Source organism: Lipotes vexillifer, unplaced genomic scaffold (genome assembly GCF_000442215.2).
Source record: "Lipotes vexillifer unplaced genomic scaffold, Lipotes_vexillifer_v1.1 scaffold4, whole genome shotgun sequence".
Classification (NCBI taxonomy): domain Eukaryota; kingdom Metazoa; phylum Chordata; class Mammalia; order Artiodactyla; family Lipotidae; genus Lipotes; species Lipotes vexillifer.
In genome coordinates, this window is record NW_006785876.1 from 2,031,478 (window position 1) to 2,047,521 (window position 16,044).

General features: G+C 43.4%; 1 pseudogene; it reads left to right on the forward strand.

Moving 5' to 3' along the window:
- The first annotated feature begins 269 nt into the window (after positions 1-269).
- Positions 270-565, forward strand: LOC103089360 (60S ribosomal protein L36a pseudogene; annotated as a pseudogene).
- The last annotated feature ends 15,479 nt before the right edge of the window (positions 566-16,044 follow it).

Consider the following 16,044-nt stretch of genomic DNA (forward strand, 5'->3'; position numbering starts at 1 on the left):
GGTTTTGATCATTCATCTCATTACTGTCTGGCTGAACTCTATTTTCATTTTTTTTTCCCCTCTGTCTTTGGACCACAAGGTTTTGGCAGAATCTAGTCAGACTTTCCTTATCTATAGTCTTTGACTGGCTTTATGATTACAGCAATCATGAGTGGCATAAATAAAAATAGATGCACACTAAAACACACTGAAGTGCAGAAGAACAACAAAAACAGAGAGAACATCTTGAAACAACCACAGCTTTTTGTGCCAATAGTGCTCCTACAAACATGGTGAACATGCCTTAAATCGGTGGGACTTTCTGTAGGAAGTGTGCCAAGCTCCAACCCCACAAAGTGGCATAGTACAAGAAGGGCAAGGATTATCCATATGCCCAGGGAAAGTGGCATTATGACAGGAAGCAGAGTGGCTGTGGTGGGCAGACTAAGCCAATTTTCTGGGAAAAAGCTAAAAGGACAAAGATTGTCCTGAGGCTGCAGATCAAAGAATTCTGGCTATTAAGAGATGCAAACACTTTGAACTGGGAGGATTTAAGAAGAGAAAGGGCCAAGTAATTCAGTTCTAAGCTTCATCTTTTGGTGTTATGAAGATAATAAAATCTTGAGATTAAGTTAAAAAAATAGAAAAATGACACATCACCAAAGTGAAGTGATAAATAGATAGCAGACTTCCAATCAACAACACTTGAATAATATCTTTGAAGTAAGAGAAACAATGAATCTACAATTTTATACCCAGTCAAGCTATCATTCAGGAATGGGGAAACAAGTCATTTTCAGAAAGGCAAAGACTAAATTCATTAACAAACACTGAAAAAACTGCTGAAATACATAGATCCTTCTGTGTGAAAACTCTTGCTATTTGCTATCTGTAACTCAGGAATGAAATAGATGGTGTACTTTTCAGTCTCAGCATTCAAACTCATTATCCAAATCTAGGAACCAAAAAATTCAGATGACGAAAAAAACTTATACTAAAGGAAGAAAGAAATTAATTCACAAAGAAAGAAGTGAGGCTCATGAAGGAATGATGAGCAAGGAAACTGATAAGCATATAGGTAAATTTAAGTGATTAAAATAATAAAAAACAACTATTTTTAGAGGAATACAAAAACTATGTAAATAAAGTATATACTCATGAACATGTAAAGTAGGATAGGTGATAGGAATGAGCAAGTTCAATGTTTGGCACAGAGCAGGAGGAGTTTAGGAATGTTGATTGTAGGGGACATTGTTGACACCTGACCCATATTCTCTGTCCACCTAAGTTCACTTATCAATGGGGTAGACAGTGTAACAGGCTGCCAGGTGTTGCTCAAGCACATGTGTCTCTCTTCTATGCCTGATGTCTTTCTCCTGCATCATAGAACTTTCTCTGTCTTCAGCAGGTGTAATCTGGAAGTGCAGGGGCATTAACACTACCAGGGATAAATTTCAACCAATGGGGGAGTCAGTAGATAAATGCCTCTACCTCCTTATCTCCTCGTAGGACAACTCTGAAGCAAGTTCCACTTGGTTGTTCAGAGGATTTGAGCCCCCGTTACCCACAATAACCTGCTCATGAGCATTTCCCAGACCTGCTTTTCTCTTTTCCCTGCCTCACTTCCCCCTTCCCTTGTTTGTGCTTCCTGATGTCACTTCCCAAATGCCTGTACTCAAGGTCTGGTCCTAAGGGCAGCTTTTGGGAGAATCCAACCTGAGACACTGATTAGTTTTAGAATTTAATTCATGTATGCTTGTTACAATTCTAAGAGTAATTACTAGAATGGTGCAGACAGAATGTGTAGCTTCCAAACAAATATAGGTGAAAAGAAGAAATTAAAAAATAAAAAAGGGGATAGAGAGGGAGAGAAACTTAAGAGGATAGATGTCATATTTCATAGAATGTAAGATGACATCACTTGTAAAATACTCCTAAATTTTGCATGCTACTAAGGAAGAAAAAAGCTGCTAATGATGACTTCAATTATAGCGGTATTCTAATTTCAAAGATGTTTAAATGTGGGGGAAAATATGTGTCTTATAGTTGATGAAATTTGGCAGTGCAAAGTAAGATTTTAGAAATAAATGTTAATATTCAATAATCACAACATGAAGGGACTAAAATCATTTAGAAGATCAGATTGTCTAATTAGTTTCTATTTTTAAAAAAGATTAGCTGAAACTGTACATAAAAGACATACTTCAAACATAAAATATAAGGCCACATGTAAAAGAACTGAAAAAGATAACACCAGGCAAATACTGACCAAAGAAAGCTGGTACAGCTAACTCAAAATGAGACAGACTTTATCTCTAGAAGTGCTTTTAGCTTTAAGGAGGGTCACTCCATAATGATAAATTTTCAATTCATGAGATATATTTCTAAATATTATACACCTAAAACATAGCCTCAAAATATATAACACAAAAAAATTGAGAGACCAACAAGGAAATATGTCAAATCAATAGAAGGGAATTTTTTACATATATTAGTTTTTTTTTTTTTTTTTTTTTTGCGGTATGCGGGCCTCTCACTGTTGTGGCCTCTCCCGTTGCGGAGCACAGGCTCCGGACGCGCAGGCTCGGCGGCCATGGCTCACGAGCCCAGGTGCTCCGCGGTATGTGGGATCTTCCCGGACCGGGGCACGAACCCGTGTTTCCTGCATCGGCAGGCGGACTCTCAACCACTGCGCCACCAGGGAAGCCCCATATATTAGTTTTGATGGAGCAAGCAAACGAAAAATTAATAAATATTTAGAAGCTACTAATGACATAACAATTGTGATATAATGAGCATATATTGAACCCTTATACTTCAAATTGAGAAATATAAATTTTACTCAAACATAAATTGAACATTTATGAAAATTAGCTACACATTAGTCCATACATCAAATCTCTACAAATACTAAAAGAATATCATACAGATTACATTATCTGACTATAGTACAATTAAGCTAGAAAGCAATTACAAAGATCATATGAAAATATATTTGGAAATTTAAAAACCACACTGTTAAGTAGTTTTGGGGTGAAAGACCATATCGCAAGGGACATTTAAAATTATTTCAACTGAACAATAAGGAAAATCTACATATCAAAACTCATGGGGTATGGCTAAAGCAGTACCTTTAGAGAAATTTACATCCTCATATGCTCAAAGAAGTCTGAACATTTATGAGTTAATCATCCAACTCAAGAAATTAGAAAGAACAGAGTTCAAAGTAATGAGAGGATAATAAAGATAGGATCTGCAATTAATTGTTGTAGATTGGATTATTGGTCTCAGTTCTTCATTCACCTGTAATAGGATTATACATCCACACCCTTTACCCACAATGGGAGGATACTGCAAAGTTATCAGGCAGAATATGCTTCCTTGACTCATTGAAAAGGGGCCTTATCATCGACTTGCTTTACCTAATGGAATGTTAGTAAATTTGATTGGAACAGGGGACTTAAATAGGTTTGTGCAATTTAGTTTGGTTTCTTGCATGCCTGCCATTCCCAATGAGAAGAGCAAGCCTCAGGCAGCTGCTGGTCTAAGAAGGATGAGACAGGAACATAACCCGCAACTTGGAGTCTAAAGCCTGGATTGCAGCCTAGCCCAGCTGATGTAGATGACTTTAGCAAGAAATAAATGCTTGTTATTTAAATGCTGAGTTGTGGTTTGATATGCAGTATTGCAGCAATAGCTAATTCATTCATGAAACAGAAAATATATAGTAGAGCATTGCCAGACATAAAATCCGATCTTCTGAAAAGATATCTATCACAAAACTTTGCCACACATAATGGAAGATTGGGGGCCAGAGTGGTGGGGGGAGGAGTGGGAGGGAGGGAGGGACAGAGAGGAGGAGAAGGAGGGGAGAGAGAGAGAGAAGCAAACGCCCAAATGATGAATAAAAATGGAGACATAGCTATAAATACATCAGTGAGCTCTAAAATGAAAGAATGCTGTGAATAATTTTATGCCAATAAATTTGGAAACAAAGTAGACAATGTCCTGGAGAAACAATTTATTGAAATCAACTGAAAGAAAAAATAGAAAATCTGAATAAGTGTATAAGTATTTTAAAAATTAACTAGTAATTCAGACTTTTGATGGAGTAGATGATAGAATAAATATACTTTTTCCCTATCCTATATTCAAAGTACAACTAAGAACCCTGAACATTAAACATAAAACAAACATAAGGGGCTTCCCTGGTGGCACAGTGGTTGAGAGTCCGCCTGCCGATGCAGAGGACGCGGGTTCGTGCCCCGGTCCGGGAAGATCCCACATGCCGCGGAGCGGCTGGGCCCGTGAGCCATGGCCGCTGAGCCTGCGCGTCCGGAGCCTGTGCTCCGCAACAGGAGAGGCTGCAACAGTGAGAGGCCCGCGTACCGCAAAAAACAAACAAACAAAAACATAAGATGACTCTGAAAGGTTGTAAGAAGGCAGATCAGGTAGAGGGACCACAAAGTTATGAGTTTCCTGGGTTTTTGAAGCTGAGTATTCCAGAAACCAAACTGCTAACAGGTGCAGACAAAAAGAAGTTCCAACAATACCATACTCGGCAATAGTAATCAGACCACTTACCATCTCTTATCTTAGTCTAAAATGTCTGCACTCGGGTTAAGGTTGACTTCAATTTTTTTTTCTAAGAATGATAGATGGGTTGAGCTTTGAGTAATTAAAGGTTCTATTTTTACACTTTTTCTTTCTTTTTCTTTTTAATTTGGCCGCACTGTGAGGCATGTCGGATCTTAGTTCCCTGACCCAGGGATCGAACTCGGGCCCTGGCAGTGAAAGTGCCAAGTCCTAACCACTGGACCGCCAGGGAATTCCCTATACTTTTCCTAAAATAACATATATATATTTCTTTATTCCTACAAGGCCTTTTATATAGTTAACATCTTAAAATGACAAAAATTAATCCATGTACCTAGTCCAAGTAGTGTAGAGTACAGACAGTCTCTGACTTACAATGGTTTGACTTACAATTTACAATTGTGAGAAAGTGATATGCATTCTAGAGAAACCAAAGTTTAAATCTTGAATTTTGATCTTTTCTTGGGCTCGACTTACGTGGTATGATACTCTCTCATAATGCTGCTGCTTCCAGTCAGCCATGATATCGACAACCATTCCATAACAAACAACCATTGTTTTTCACTTTCAGTACATTATTCAATAAGTTGCATGAGATACTCAACACTTTATTATAAAATAGGCTTTGTGTTAGATGATTTTGCCCAACTGTGGGCTACTGTAAGTGTTCTGAGCACATTTAAGGTAAGTTAGGCTAAGCTCTGATGTTCTGTAGGTTAGGTGCATTACATGTGTTTTCAATTTGAGATATTTTCAATTTACAGTGGGCTTATCAGGACGTAAGCCCATCGTTAGTTGAGGAAGATCTGTAGACAAAACAAATTAGAATCTCCTTCCTCAGCCTTATTTCCCCAGAACCACCACTTCAATTTCTGACTTTACTTCTGGTATTTATCTATATGTCATTAAAAAAATATTTTTTTTCATTTTTGGCTGCGTCGGGTCTCAGTTGCGGCACGTGGGATCTTTCGTTGCAGTGAGTGGGCCTCTCTCTAGTTGTGGCGCACCGGCTCCAGAGCGCATGGGCTCTGTAGTTGCAGCACATAGGCTCTCTAGTTGCAGCATGTGGGCTCAGTAGCTGCAGCACTCTGTCTCAGTTGCCCTGAAGCATGTGGGATCTTAGTTCTCCGACCAGGAATCGAACCTGTGTCCCCTGCATTGGGAGGCAGATTCTTAACCACTGGACCACCAGGGAAGTCCCTATATGTCATTTTAAGTAGTAAAGTATTCTTGACTGCTCACATTTAGACAGACCTGTGTTATAAAGGTGAGAAAATTAGCGAGCTTATATTTCTTTCCATGTCCCTTCTCACCTTCCCCCGTTTGACTTTATTATCCTTTCCACTTTGTCAAGATTTACAGTTTTGTTCTTTTAAAATTACTTGTTTTCTTTCTACAGATTCTGAAAACTGAAACTAAATCAACTTCTTTATAAAATTATGATTATTTAGCTTTTATCTGTAGCAGAATCCCAAGGAATATGATTGAACCCCTCATAGAAGGAAGTGCAGCACTTAATCGGTGCCCCTTGAAGGGGACGGGACCAGGCACTGATGTTACAGACGCTTTCTTTTCGTGATTATTCAGCTTCCTTTGCTGGTTCTGGGATGTACTCACCTCCTACCACGTCTCATATTTCACTCCATCTTTTTGGATTCCTTTTCGTAAAGTACAATATATCTTTCATTTTTAACACACAGGGTTAGTGGGTGGCAAACTTTCTGGATCCTTGTACATCACCAGTGGCTGCCATGAGTGCATGCCCCTTGGATCTCTGGCTGCAGAGAGCATACAGGGTCCGTGGTCCCCACTGCTGCCTCCAGAGATCCATCAGGGAGTTCAGGCTGAGGCTTCCCATAGGCTGCCTCCAGCTAATGATGAGTAGGGCAATCCGGGACCCCACTTGGGCTTAAGGACTTCCCGGAAGTCTTTTTTTTTTTTTTTGGCCGTGCCATGCGGCTTGCGGGATCTTAGTTCCCTGAGCAGGGATCAAACCCAGGCCCCTGCAGAGGAAGTGTGGAGGAGTCCTAACCACTGGACCGCCAGGGAATTCCCCTGGAAGTCTTTTTGAACTCTTCTAAAATTGCACTGCAGTCTAAGACACTCCCTCCCACCCTTTCTTCCTTCCGTCTCCCCTCTCCCTGGACTCGGAGGGTCAGCATTGAGGTCTGAGAGCTCGCCCACCCTCTTGGGCTCCTTTGTCTCTTTATGTGTTTGCCCTCATATACTTCTTACACACGTAATTCTGTCTTGGCATGTTTCTTACAGGACCAGAACTTGCCTAACATCTTTATTTCTCCACACATTTGATTTGTTTTTTGGCACCTAGAATTCTAAACCCAGCCATTTTCTGATTTTTGAGGGCATTGCTCCATTGTCCTTTAGTATCCAGAACTGCTGATGAGGTCTTTATTCTTGTTTCTTTGCAAAAAAATATTTTGAAATTTTCTCATTCTTGAGATACAGAAATTTCACTAGTATATACCTAGATGTGTGTATTTTAGACTTTTTTTTTCTGCTTAATAGTTGATGGGCTCTTTCAATTTAAAGACATATTCTTAGCTGTTACTTTCTTAATAATTTCCTTTCCTCTGTCCCACCCTCATTTTCTCTGTTCTGTTCTTCTGAGACTTCTCTTAGAACTTCTCGGTTTTACACTCCTGAGAACTACATGTTTTGGCAAAAGACCCGGGTTTTGTTTGTTTTCTGTGGTAGTTGGTTCTGGAATATGAGAAGCCCAGGGCAAGTTGTAGAACCAGAACAGGATTTGCCGGGAGAGAAGCCCTGAGAACCACAGGAGAGCAGATTCCAGGCCAGGGGTGTGTGTGTGGCTTTGGATTCTCACCCGGTATAGTTGTGAGCTTGGAAACACGCCCTTTGTGGTTATGGGAGAATTTGTTTCAGTACAAATTATATTTTCTCTCTCTGTTAAAAATAATTAATTAATTAATTGATTAAATTTATTTTTTGGCTGCATTGGGTCTTCATTGCTCTGCGCAGGCTTCCTCTAGTTGCAGTGAGCGGGGGCTACTCTTCGTTGCGGTGCGCGGGCTTCTCATTGCGGTGGCTTCTCTTGTTGCAGAACATGGGCTATAGGCGCGTGGGCTTCAGCAGTTGTGGCGCACAGGCTCAGCAGCTGTGGCTCACGGGCTCTAGAGTGCAGGCTCAGTAGTTGTGGTGCACGGGCTTAGTTGCTCTGCGGCATGTGGGAGCTTCCCGGACCAGGGCTCGAACCCGTGTCCCCTGCATTGGCAGGTGGATTCTTAACCACTGCACCACCAGGGAAGTCCCTATATTTTCTAAATTTATGGAGAATATATAACTGAGTGATGGGGGAAATTCACTGTATTTGAAAGCCTTCATGTTCCCCTCTTTTCAGGACCCAGTGACCTTGAGCTCTTTGTGGGAGGGTATGGTCTGGAAAACAAAGGTGATGATGTCTGAGCTGGCATTTGAAGGCTCCATTGTAGAACCCAAGCATAGGGATTAACTTGGCCTGTGGTCAAGAAAGTACATGGTAGTTTTGGAGAGGGTTATGTTCCCCTATGTAAGTGGGGGATTCATGTACAGCAGGAGACAAGGCTGGGATAGAGAACTGGGGAGTCAGATTGCAGAGGCGCCTTACCTGAATGCCCTGCAATCAATGTGGACTTTCTCCTGAAGGAACCCTCTGAAGGTTTTTGAAAGGGAAAGCGCCATGACTGCTATATTTGGATTTTATTAAGACGCTGCTGGTGGAAGGTAAATTTAGAGAAGAGAGACAGGAGACTGCCCACATTAGGGCAAACCAGTATTTCTGTTTTCAAGGCTGGGACTGGGCAGCCAGTTGAGGGCAGGGTGAGCAGTTAGTGATCTGTCCAGGATTTTGGTAGCTGGGAGGCTGGGAAACTGAGAATCAAGGAAGCAAAGGCAGGAAGGCCCAGAGGAGAAAACTAGAAGAGTACTGTTCTGCTCCAACAGAGAGAGAGAAGGAAGAGGCCATTTGTGAGATGTGAAGGCATGGAAGATGGAGAAAGTGGAAGAAATGCTGTAGGACCTGGCCAAGAAAACTACCTGGGAAGGACTAAGAAGAGAACCCACTTGGGGCAGGAAAAGATGAATGTGCGGGAGAAGCAAGTTTCCTAGCTCTGTGGGCTGCAAATGATCTTAGTGGCTGCCAAGCAGGTGTGCAGAAAATCAAAGGTTCCTTTCTGACATCTTCTCCTTTCCTTCTAGGACACTGTGTTCATCTGGTTTTCCTTCTACCCCTCTGGCTACTTGGCTTCAGTCTCTTTTTTTGGTTAGGTGGTACCACTCTTCTAGACCTCTAAATGTCAGGGTATCCCCGAGGCCCAGGCCCTGGACCCACTCTCTGTTTACTTCCACTCCTTGGATGACCTCCTCCAGCATCTTGGCTTTAAATGTCATTGGTAACCTGAGGACCTCCTATTTATATTATCTATCAAACTGCCTACTTAATATCTCTACTTGGATATCTAACAGGCAACTCAAACAAGGAAAAAGAACAATTTTTGATTCCCCCTTCATCCTCCACCAACCTACCCCTCCTCCCCCATAATTCCCCATCTCATAAAACAACAATTCGCTTCATCTTGGAGTCAACCCCGGTCTACCTGGTCATTTTTCCCTTCTGAGTCATATTCAATTCATCAGAAGATGCTGTCAGTTCTACCTATGAATCTCTGTCCTGCCCCTGAGCACATCTTACCACTCCCAATGACGGCCACCTCCTAGAATAAGCCAATACAACACCTCTCCCCAGGATTCCTGCAATAGTAATCCGTTCTCCAGTGATCATGTCACTCTCCTACTCAAATACTCCCTCTGGGGATGGCTTCCCATCACATTTAGAGTAGAAATTCAGTATGGCCCCCAAGGCCCCATTTGAGCTGCCCCGGCTTCCATTCCCTACCTCTCTTCCTCTCCATTAGCTCATCCAGCCACCCCCATTTTGCTGCTCCTTAAACATGCCAACCACATTTCTCATCTCAGGGTCTCTTCCTGGAATGTTCTTATCCAAGATATTCTCCTGGCTCACTCTTTTACTTCATTCAGGTCAAAGAGTCTTTCCCTTACCACTCTTTTGTTTTTGTTTTTGTTTTGCGGTACACGGGCCTCTCACTGTTGTGGCCTCTCCCATTTGCGGAGCACAGGCTCCGGACGCGCAGGCTCAGTGGCCATGGCTCACGGGCCCAGCCGCTCCGCGGCATGTGGGATCTTCCCGGACCGGGGCACGAACCCGTGTCCCCTGCATCGGCAGGCGGACCCTCAACCACTGCACCACCAGGGAAGCCCCCGTTACCACTCTTTTTTTTTTTTCCTTGCGTTATGCGGGCCTCTCACTGTTGTGGCCTCTCCCATTTGCGGAGCACAGGCTCCGGACGCGCAGGCTCAGTGGCCATGGCTCACGGGCCCAGCCGCTCCGCGGCATGTGGGATCTTCCCGAAACGGGACACGAACCCGCGTCTCCTGCATCGGCAGGCGGACTCTCAAGCACTGCGCCACCAGGGAAGCCCCCGTTACCACTCTTGTTACCCGGTTTTATTACTTTTTTGTAGTCCTAATCACTATACAACATTATATTACACGTTTACTTTTTACTATATATTTACTCCTTCAGTGAAAATTGTCTACCACCAGAGGAACATAAGCCCCAGGAGGAAGTTTCCTTCTCACTGACGTAGCCTCAGCAACTAGCAAAGTATCTGGCCCGTGATAGGTATTTAAGGAGTACTTATTCGAATAACAGACGGAAGTATGATTGGGCCCAAACTGGAAACTGGCAGGGTAGAGATCAAAGGTCAAGGGCATTGGGGAGTTGAGGGAGTTGGTGAGAATACAGCTGGCACAGTTGGCCATGGATTCCAAGGCAGATATGAAGCGGAGAGGTCAGGAGCCTGGGTAAACTTGGTGATGGGTGGCGGGGGTGATCGGGCATCAGTAAGTGTGTACAGAGGGAGGAACGGAAGAAAGGAGCTCTAGTCAAAACACAAATGCTGGAGTCAGATAATCTGGAGAAAAGAAAATGTGAATACATTGAGTAATTATGAATTTTTTCAGAACAGGAGCTCCTTTTTTTTTTTTTTTAACCTCTGTAAAGAGTTTAACACATACCAGGCACTCAAGCCACTGGTGAACGAGGAGACCCAATTTCCAGGCTCTGCAGGTGTACATTTTTATCCTGGTTCCTTGTGTTTTCCAAATGCTACAACAAGAACACCACCTTCTCATGCTGTGTTCATGTCTTACAGTCAGTGATTCCTTCTACTCATTGCCACCTGGGCTCTTCCCTTCTTCTTACAGGAATCTGGGATGATGCAAATCAGGCCCTCTGAGTTGGAGGTAGAAAAACTTGCCTTTCTGGGCAAAACTATATCTTGCCCAGAAACTGGTGGCAGCATCAAGACTCGGTCACCTCATTGGCACAATGAGCGGATTCCACCAGTGTTCCCCCAATTCTCCTCAATTTCTGACACTGGAGGATTTCAGACACATAGTAGTTCTAAATGCCTCTGCAAAATTTCCTTTTGAATTTGTCCTTCCCATTTCTACCGTTCCAGATTACTTCTCCCCTCACTACTGAATAGCTTCCTCCTTCGTTGATCGTACGGTTTTGCAAAATGCATCCAGATTAATCTTCTAGGTACTTGCTCATAACCAGGACGCTCTCTGCTGAGGTATAGGTTTCTTGCACCCAACACTGTCCCTGGCACAGAGTAGGCATGCAGTGAGAGCTTGCTGAACGGAACTGAACAGTGTTCAACACAGGGGCAGTGAGCCAGGCCTTCTGCTCTATGTACCTGACCATTTGCCTCCTCTCAGGCCAGTCCCATTTCTACCTCTGGAAAGCCTTTCAACCTTCCCCTCCCCTTCCGTCCCCTCCCTCCATGTTCCATCCCAAGTGATGGGTGGAGAAAACAGACCCAGCTTCTCAGGAAAGCAGGGTGGAGTCTTGCACCCACAGGAGAGAATAAACATAATCCTTGGGATTTATGCTGACAGCAGCAACCTTGCAAAATGCATTACCAAAAATAGAGGGAAGGGTGTTTTTGTTGTCTTTGTGTATCTGTTTCACTGCTGGCAGGATTGAACAGTCGCTAAGTCAGTCAATTTCAATGACTTCAATTCCACATTACACGAAAGAAGGCAGGGAGTCCTGTTAAGGGACCAAAAAATGACCCGAAAATGTAGACAGTTTTTTTTCCATGGAATTTTGACTATATCCTACTTGTCCTTACTCTTCCTCCCTTCTGCCAGCTCTTCTCTCCCCTCCCCCTCCAACTGGGGTCCAGGCTGAAGTGGATGATGTTCAAGGAATTTCCTGGTTCTAGAAATCCACCAAGAGTGGTGCCAGGACTCCCAGTTAGTGGATGCTACATCACCTGCCCTTTTCCCAAGATGAGGAACAGACAAACCACTAAGGCATGGCTCTCCAGATGCTCATCTATCCAGCCTCAGGTCTGGCCATGCTCCAGATTTAAGTTTTGGGGAATGCAAGAATCACAGCTTGCTTTGGTGGAACTGTGCCCAAGGCTGCGAATAGAGGTGTTGCTATTCTGGCCCCAGGTTGAAAAGAGAAGTAAACAAAAGTGGGGTATAGAAATAAGCTAGTAGAATTGGAAGTAGGGGTAATTTCCCCCATTAGGAATATTTTGCCAAAATTTGGACTGTAGAGCAGACACCTTATTTTCTGATGTCTTCAGAGGACGTGTGTGAGTGCCATGGGTGACAACCGCTGATGCGGAGGAGACATGGGGAGGGGTGTTGTCCTGGTGTGACGAAAGAAACGGAAGAACAGCTTCAGGGCTAACAGCACATTTTGGCTTCTGTAAGAAACTTGCTTGCTTGCTGGGGGCGGGAAGAACCGGGTTCCTGATTGGCTGATTCAAAATTAAACAGCTCCCTCCCGCCTTGGGGACTTCCCGCCCTGTGAAGGGTATGAAAGCCTCGCCCGACTGTTAGTCGGGGTCTCACTCACTTCTCTCCGAGCGGGACCCTGTCCGGACAGTTTGTGTAAGCTTCTGTACTTGTATAAGCCCTTTCCTAATCTTTCTGCTTGGTGTTGGTGATTCTCGGGTGTCCTTGGTTGGGGACACGGGTCGCATTTACCGGGGAACTCGACTCCAGGCGTGTGGCTCCGGGACCGCAACACTGGTAATAGCAACTCTGGCATAGCCAGTGTCCTTGACATTGGCACCCATAGATCAGACATTATGGGATAGATATCTGGTGATGGTGACCCTTTCAGCATAGATAACAGGGCCCCTGATATCTCCCATGGGCTTTGGTAGCTCAACAAGCATGGGGAGGGGGTGATATTCATGAATGAACTGCAAAAGGACACATCAGCCCAGTGAGTTAAGGTAGGGTTTTTTGTTTTGTTTTGTTTTTAAAAGCAAATATGGCAGACATTACTGCTAGCAAGATGCCTGGAGTTATCAACTGGCATTGACAATTCCCAAAACCATCGAGGAGGGATATGAGGGGGCTGGAGGTCATTCAAAATAGCCAGGGAGGGACCCAGAGAAATGCCTTGTTCTGCTAGCATGGCCATCCTATGTCTCTGTTAGTGATGATGACCGTGGAGGCTGGTAAAGGAGGATAGTTTGTGAGCTGTACAGCCCTATTCCTTTGGGAGGAGTTGTGTTCATGTGCACGGAACTGGGAATGGTAGGGCAAAAGAGCCTGGATTAAGAAGAGACAATCACTGAGGGACCAGGCAGAGAGGATGGGGTGCCCCTGACTCCGAGGTAGGTTGATGAGGTACAGAGGCAGCCGGGGTTGATCCCGCAAGATGATTTCCAAAGATTCCCACTAGGTGGCAGTGTCGGTCAGCACATGAGTCTGCAAAGGTTTCCTGGAGAACAGCCTGGGCTCAATGGAAAATGTCATTTCACAGATGAGTAGATGGGGGATGGGGAGGCAGGGTGACTTGGTCCAAGAACACCAATGACTAGCCCTGTCATTGGGCTAGAAGCCCTAGCCCTCAGGCTTCTAGGGACAATGCCATGACCCCAGGTTCTGCTTCTGTAACTGTAGAAGTTATTTTTAAACATCTAATCTCGCACAACAAGAAGTGCCAATCTGAGCAGATCAATTGCTTTGATTTTCATAGAGAGCTCATGAGTCTTAGAGGGCAGCTACACTGAGGCTCCCCATGGCCTGTGGGATAAAGTTCAAATCTACAGCCTGATTTGTAAGATATTCCCTATGTTGCAGGATTTCCTCCCTTTTAGGACATCTCTAGGTTACTCAAGCAGCACCATGCAGAGTTTAAGGAGCTTCGTGTTCGGCAAACTATGCAGTTAACAGTCCCTGAGCTGCTTCTTTGGGAGGCATCCCCTGACCCATTTAGGAGATTTCATCACTGCCGACTTTGTGCCATTACTTTATCCACTCTCTACTGTTAAGGATGTAGGTTGGAGGGGGTACGACGGTCGGGGACCCAGAGGAGGATGTGTGGGCATTTCTTTGTTTTATTTTTTTCTTATATTTTAAAAATATTTCTTATGTTGGTTTCTTACTTCTAAGTCTGGTGACCTTAGCTTCAGAAATAAGAATAATAACAGTTAACATCTGTGAGCACTTAGTACATACCAGGCATTCTACCATCATGTACACTGTCTTACGTAAGTCCCAGAACACGTAAACAACACGACGACAGAGGCACTTATATTATTCTTTCTTGACGTATGAGAAAGCAGGCTCAGAACTTGTGATATAAAATCTGAACTTCACAGCATCACAATATCTTAAGGCTGGGTGGTTTCTAGAGCTGACCTAATTCTTTCATCTTCCTCCATCCAGAAACTAAACAGTTGCAGAGATTCAAGGAGATAATTTCACCACCTCCTCTGGCTACTCGCACAAGGCTCTAAATCTTAATTGCAGGAAACTTTCTTTTTGATGCAGACACAACTATTTCTTAAAATTTCACATTGGGGTATATTTGATTTAAAATGTTGTGTTAGTTTCAGGCGTACAGCAAGGTGATTTGGTTACACATATACATATATCTATTCTTTTTCAGATTCTTTTCCCATATAGGTTATTACAGAGTACTGAGTAGAGTTCCCTGTGCTATACAGTAGGCCCTTGTTGATTGTTTATTTTATATACAGTGGTGTGTATATGTTAATCCCAACCTACTAATTTATCCCTCCCCACCTTTCACCTTTGGTAACCATAAGTTTGTTTTCTACGTCTGTGAGTCTATTTCTGTTTTGTAAATAAGTTCATTTGTATCATTTTTTTTTTTTAGATTCCACATATAAGTGCTATCATATGATATTTGTCTTTCTCTGACTTAACTTCACTTAGTATGATGATCTCTAAGTCCACCCATATTGCTGCAAATGGCATTATTTCATTTTTTTTTATGGCTGAGTAATATTCCATTGCACACATCTACCACATCTTCTTTATCCATTCCTCTGTCGATGGACATTTAGGTTGCTTCCATGTCTTGGCTATTGTGAACAGTGCTGCAATAAACATTGGGGTGCATGTATTTTTTCGAATTATGTTTTTCGCAGGGTATATGCCCAGGAGTGGGATTGCTGGATCATATGGTAGCTCTATTTTTAGTTTTTTGAGGAACTTCCATACCGTTCTCCATAGTGGCTGTACCAATTTACTTTCCCACGAACAGCAGACACAACTATTGAAGCACGGAAAATCCCCCCAAAATTAACCTATAACAAGAGACTCCAGATCGGCCCTGAAACACCTTCTCCCCACTTTATAGTCTGCAACTGAGAGGCACTGTGCACGTTTTGCATTGCTAAGAATTCTGCAGCTCTAAAGTAACTTACAGTAAGAAGAAGCTTGGAGTAACAGCTTTCCTCATGGGAGGCTCTCTCCTGGCTTTAAGAGATCTCGCTAGGCCCTGCTTGTGCCTCAGCGATGGTGTGGTTGCCCAATTCCAGGTATATTTTCTGGATTTCAGGCCGCATGTCCAGGACTCTAAAAGCTGTGGGTGAATTAAAGCAAACTTCACTGTAACACACGTTCACTTTCACTTATAAGGAATCCAAGTCTCAAAAGCAGACAGTCCCTTAGGAGCACCTCTTTAAAAGAAATCCACAGTCTCAATGGACATTAGCTGTGTGGGCATTTCTAACAATCCCCTACTAGATGAGTAAGGACTCTCTTGGTTGTGACAGAAATCCAAGGAAGTCTACCTTAGACAAAAAGGAAATGTTCTCCCCTTCAGGAAGGGTGCAGTGCAGCTGGGGAAGACTGGAAGCAGGGATTCCATGATCTTCCTAGAATATTCTCATGGCTCTTCTCTGGTGCTTTAAGTGTCAAATTCATTCTCTCCTGTGGAAGACTGACTTTCTCCACTCATCTCTTGCCAACTTCACTACCAGAAATGAAAAGGCTCTTCTCAACCAAGACTCAGTTAAAACAAGAAGGAATGACACTTGCAGAAGAGGGGCCTGTGATCGAAGCAGGGCCAGTCATTCC